The sequence below is a fragment of the Triticum aestivum genome, chromosome 4A (assembly GCF_018294505.1).
Source record: "Triticum aestivum cultivar Chinese Spring chromosome 4A, IWGSC CS RefSeq v2.1, whole genome shotgun sequence".
Taxonomy (NCBI): Eukaryota; Viridiplantae; Streptophyta; class Magnoliopsida; order Poales; family Poaceae; genus Triticum; species Triticum aestivum.
In genome coordinates, this window is record NC_057803.1 from 471,772,905 (window position 1) to 471,779,051 (window position 6,147).

At 48.2% G+C, this 6,147-nt stretch overlaps 1 pseudogene; it reads left to right on the forward strand.

Moving 5' to 3' along the window:
• Positions 1–1,564: 1,564 nt before the first annotated feature.
• LOC123086435 (probable indole-3-acetic acid-amido synthetase GH3.7) lies at positions 1,565–4,536 on the forward strand (annotated as a pseudogene).
• The last annotated feature ends 1,611 nt before the right edge of the window (positions 4,537–6,147 follow it).

Below are 6,147 nucleotides of genomic sequence, written 5' to 3' on the forward strand. Positions count from 1 at the left end.
GTGTGACTTAAAATCGGGGTCCCGACATTAGTGCACAAGGAATTAACTCAGAATGCAAATCAGATATCAATGGGGATCATAGCCCTCACATCCAATTTTGTAAATGCATCATCTCCAAAGGCGTCCATGAAAAAGGAGGGTTGGTACTGTCCTCCTAGGGGTTTTGTGAAACTTAATGTTGACGCCTCTTTTGATCATGACATGCTGAAGGGTATGATGGGGGCAGTACCGAGGGACGATAAATGTAGGTTTACTGCAGGAGGAAATGGAAAAATTGACTGATGTGCGGATGTTCTGATGACGGAAGCTTTAGCACTCAAATTTGGCCCAACACTGGCGCAAAGGGCGGGGTGTAATCGCATAATCATCAATTCTGACAATCTGAAGGTCATAGAGACTATGCAGGACGGAGGACAATCAGCGGATGCGGCGGCAGCAATTTTCGATGACTGCTTTCACTATGCATGTGATTTTGTCATGACTAGATTCGAACATTGTTATAAAGAGGCAAATAAAGTAGCTCATGAACTTGCCATATTAGCTAGATTTTCTTTGACTTCAGACTATTTTGAGGTGCCTCTAAATGAAATTGTAGTGATCCTCACAAACGATGTAACGGTTATCTTAAATAAATAAAGTTTCGTTTTATTTCAAAAAACATGGCTTTGACGGTGGATAGAAGTGAGATCATCAAAAACATTGCAATCAGTATTGCAAGTAAAGTTAGTACAAGAATCCAAGGTAATAATCATTCTTGTCTTATACCTTTGGTAGAAGAGTAGACTGTGCGTGTATTTCGCATTATCTTCAAGTTCTATTTGTGAAGATGCAAAGAATACTGAAACACAAACAACAGATGCAATCTTACCACTACGCGGAAAAACTAACATGTTCATAATATGCAATGCATGACAAAGGCGAGACAAAAGGGAGTTGGCTAGAGGCACGAATGCTTTTTGTGGAGGCACATATTTAATTCCATGAGAAGTACAGTTGTGCTTCTCTGAAAAAAAAGTGCTTCCACAAGAAGCATATATTTTCTTCTCATGGAGGCACACATTTACTTATGCAAGAAGTACGACTGTGCTTCTTGAAAAAGGAAAAAAATATGTACTTCCATAAAAAACATATATTTGGTTCCGCGCGAAAAGAAAATAAAAGTGAAAAAAAAATCATGCTCCAGCTCTGGTTTTTTTCCTTTCAGTTTTTTTTGAAAAAAATTGTTGAAACCTATTGGCATCGTATGTGGTTTCGAAAATCCCGACGCGGGAAATCCAATATTGAAAATGGTTTAGAATTTGGACGCATGGTTTAAGATATAAAATGTTTTGAATAAATGAATCTACGAAAAAAAGACACATGTCAACATCTGAGAAGGTGGGAGTGATCTTTGTAAGGGATAACACTTAACCAGTGATTTTGCCGATTAGGAGCACTTTTTTTTTGAGTGCTCACATTGGAGCTTAGCCCAGTCGGTGATGAGGCAGGCCACCTGCGAGGCTGGCCGAAGTGCTGGCCTGGGCTAGCAGGCCGCGGTTGGACTGACCCACGTCGGTTGGAGGCTTACGGAGCTGGGCCACGCGGCTGGTGCCCACTAGGGCGCGCCACCCACGCGGTCGGCGCTCGAGCGGAGCTGGGGTGGTGTGGCGGCGGTTCCTGGCGCGGCGGCGTGCCGCTGCGAGGCTCCAGCGACTCGCCGGAGGTCGTGGTTGGCCGCAATCGAAGTTGTCGGCGCGGGGACCTCCGGATCTGGTGCGGCGCCGAGCAGGGGAGGCGCGGGCCGAACCGGCGGTTGCTCCCTGCGGCGGGCAGAGGATGATAGCATGGCTTGCATGCCATAGCTAATAGTAGCAATGTAAGTATAAATCGGATAGCTAGCTAGCTCGGATAGGTGCTAATCACCAGAAAACAAAAGGTGCGCGTTCTGGTCCCGGTGCTTCCCGGCCGGTGATGATGGCGTTGCTGCCGGAATTCGATCCAGCGGACGTGGGCGCCGGCCGCGGCCTCATCGACCGCCTCACCGCCGACGCCGCGGCGCTGCAGAGGGACGTCCTCGCGGAGATACTCAGGCGGAACTCCCACACCGAGTACCTCGGCCGCTTCCTGGATCGCGCATCACCAGGCGCCTCGGCCGCCGACCTCCGCGACGCCTTCAAGGAGCGCGTGCCCGTCTCCGCGTATGAGGACATCGAGCCGTACGTGCGCCGCGTCGCCTCCGGCGAGCCGTCCAGCATCCTCTGCTCCGAGCCCATCACCCACCTCCTCACAAGGTAAACCCCGCGGTGCCCCGGTACTCGGTCGTGCGAGAAGTCCAAGTCGTGCTGTATATACGTTTCTCATGGTGGGTGGCTTGCCACGTCTAATGCAGCTCCGGCACATCCGGCGGGCAGCTGAAGCTCTTTCCATCCACCGCGGAGAAGCTCGATCAGAGGCTGTTCTACAATGGCGTCCAGGCACTCTTGAGGAAGATGTAAGCATTGGGTCGCTTGTTCGAATTTATTTGGCCGCATAATATTTTGTCAACATGCATTGGACCGCTTGAGGAAGATGTGTTGTGCAGTCTAACAAACGGTGTGCATGCATTGCATGGTTCCAGGCATCTTCATCCTGATCAGGGGGACAGACGCGGCAAGGGGATGTACCTCATGTTCATCTTCCCTGGAAGCCTGACCTCATCCGGCCTGCCTATCATGGCATCCAGCAGTGCCTACTACCACAGCAGCCAGTTCCAGGAGCACGACATTGGCGGGTTTGGCCGGTGCACCAGCCCCATCGAGGCGGTCCTCTGCCCAGATGGCAGGCAGAGCATGTACTGCCAGCTGCTCTGCGGCCTGCTTGACCGTGGAGTCGTCGACCATGTCGGCGGCACGTCGGCGGCACCTTTGCTAACGCTTTCATCAGAGGCATCCAGTTCCTGGAAGACAACTGGGAGGAGATGTGCTCCAACAACCGCACTGGGCGTCTCAGCGACTGGATAACACATGCTCCTCTGCGTGATGCCGTCGCTGCACGTCACCTGCGAGGACCTGACCCGGCACTGGCCGACGAGATTGCATCCGAGTGTGCCAGGAAGCCCTGGGATGGGATAGTCAGGAGGCTCTGGCCAGGAGTTCGGTACATCCTAGCCATTGTCACCGGCTCGATGTCGCTGTACATTCCGGTTCTTGAGAGTTATGGTGCTGGGCTGCCATTGGTGTCGCCTATGTATGTGTGCACAGAGTGCGCCGCGGGGATCAATCTGAACCCTCTTGATATACCTTCTGCTGTGTCGTACGCATTGCTTCCAAACATTGCCTACTTCGAGTTTGCAGAGGTTACGCATGGTGACGATGAAAAGGTGCAAGCGGGTACTGGTTTGTATGACAATTTGGGCGAGTTAAAGCTTGTGGATCTTGTGGATGTCAAAATTGGTCGGCGCTACGAGCTGATTGTCACCACCTTTGCAGGTGAGCTACTCATTATTATCTCCAATCTGATTTCTTGCATTCTTTCAAAGCTGTTGTAGCTGTGCTAGGACTACATCATGATTTATTCTCTCTTGGCGTTACTCCAAATACATGATCAATGTAGTTATCTGCCCTGCCAATTACGAAGAAACTGAATTGAACTAGCACTTCACTGCAGTAAGGCAATTAATCTTGCCTGTGTAAGCCTGATTTGTTTTGCTTACTTAGCTTGAAAGCTTTGTGGTGTTATAAAATCAACAATACAACAACCGCTGAGAAAGTTGTAGTCTAACTTGTGTAAGAAACACTATGATTTTGACTTGACAGTTTTTTGCATGCCAGGTCTTTACAGATACCGAGTGGGTGACCTTCTTACTGTGAGCGGATTCTACAACGCAACGCCACTGTTCCGCTTCACTGGAAGGTGTGGTGTCGTCTTAAAAATAGACTTCGAGAGTATAAGCGAGGAGGATCTCCTGAAGGCCATTTCACAAGCCTACGAGCTGCATCTTAGGCCTCTTGGTTACATGCTTGGTGGCAGCACTGCATATGCAGACATATCCACCTTGCCTGGCCACTACGTCCTGTTCTGGGAGCTAGCCACTGCAGAGGGTAACCATGTCGCGACTGACATCGATCGAGCTGTCATGGAGAATTGCTGTTTGGCCGTGGAGAATTGCTTTGATCAGATGTACCGCAAAAGCAGGCGCCGAGGGTCGATCACAGCACTCGAGATAAGGGTACTTGAGCGTGGCGCATTTGATGCTCTCATGGACTTGTTTCTGTCCAGAGGCACATCGGCCAGTCAGTACAAGACTCCAACGGCTATTCGATCAGAACAAGTGCTGCTGGTGTTGGAGGAGAGGGTGTCAGGAAGGTACTTTAGCCAAGAGACTCCCAACGGCCCTTTGTAGTACGACTATACGAGAGGAAATGGTGCTGGTTAGTAGGTGTGCAGGACGAGAGGAAATGGTGCCTAGGCAGGAAGGCAGCCAAGTCCTTGTTGGCATGTTGCTGTGGGTCTGAACTTGAACACTTACAATTTAACATGCTTGTTAGTAGTATGATTCAGGTTGGAGAACTTACACTTTGTTTCCACTTTAGCATGCGTGTTTTTAGTTTATTTTCTTTCAAAAAAGGGCGCATTTATCTTATCCTATATATACCTAAATAGTTCATCTCAACTACTTCTATTATCTTAACACTAGCACAAATGCCACATTATCACAGGCCCACCTCAACATGCATGAGAATTATTTTTCATTATTAGTTTGATCCTCACTAATCTTATTTATTTCAACATACACACATAAGCCATCCACACATGTCACGTCATCAAAGGTCCACCAAACATGCATAGATTTTTTATATTATATTACCTATATACAATAAATATTTTTCAACTATACGATAGTTCGATACAATATATAATAGGTATTTTAGTTTTTTCATATATTATTAATCCAAATGTTTGCGTACAAGCTAATCTTATTGAAATACTCTTATATTACTACAACATATTCCCGCCACAACGCTTGCAGTATTATCTAGTATCTAGTATTCTTAAGAGATTCATCTTCACTAATTTTTTCTATCTCAACATGCAAGCATGTCATTTCACCATACAACTATGAATAGGGTGACCCATCTCAACATGCAATCATGTATGTGAAAGACCCACCGCAACATGCAATCATGCATGGAAAATTGTTTTTCATTTAATTATTCTTTTTTTGCAAGTGTTCATTTAATTATTCTATTTATATTCAATACATAGTGTTACAACAATACATAATCAAATATAATAAGTCATATGTATTTTTAATTTTGGTCTTGATGTTATCAAACCAAAATTTAATCAACCAATTCCCGCAACAAGGTGCCTCGTATCATCTAGTTAACTCAAATGTAGCACCAAGTGAATATAAAACATGCTGAGCAACACCCGACCTCTGCATAACTAAGATGCACACAACCAAACAGCAGCAATCTTCTGAAGAAAAAAATCAACATATTAACAACAGTAGCCATATTGGACCGACACCATTAACGTAGCCAGAGGGTGGCCAGGGTGGTCCATGGACCACCCTGGAATTTTACTCACCCTTGTAGGAGTACGAGCCAACGAGGAAATCTTTTTTAGGGGATGAGCCCACGAGGAAATGGTCATTGCAGCTTCGTTCAACTGTGTTGTGGCGTGTTAGCTTGGGGCCTAGGCGCTTGTTGTATAATTTTCGTTTGTAGCTGAAGTACTCCCTCCGTCCTGAAATTCATGTCGCGGCAGCGTTTTTGCAATTTAGCCCTTGTCGTTTCCCCGACCAAACCCGCGGTCCTCTCTCTCCTTCCTCACTCTTCTCCGATGCCGGCCGATTTGGTCGCGCCCGCCCCCGCCCCCGCCGCCTTGCTCCCCCTCCCACCGCCTCACGCCGCTCCCCCCCCCCCCCCCGGCGCCCCACGCCGCCGCCTCGTTTCCCTTCCCTCCGCCCGCCGCATCGTTCCCCTCTGCTAGCGACCCCTGAAGGCTCAATTTTTGGAGACCATCGTCCGGAGTCCTCGCACTCCTTCCGCCTCTGTCCATCGTGGACCACCTCCTCAACTTGGACCACAAAGCTCGCCCCCTCCATGGATGCCATCGACCCGAGCACTAGAAAGCACGGGTGCCCCTTCTCCACTCCACTCCATCATTCTCTTCTGTGCAACA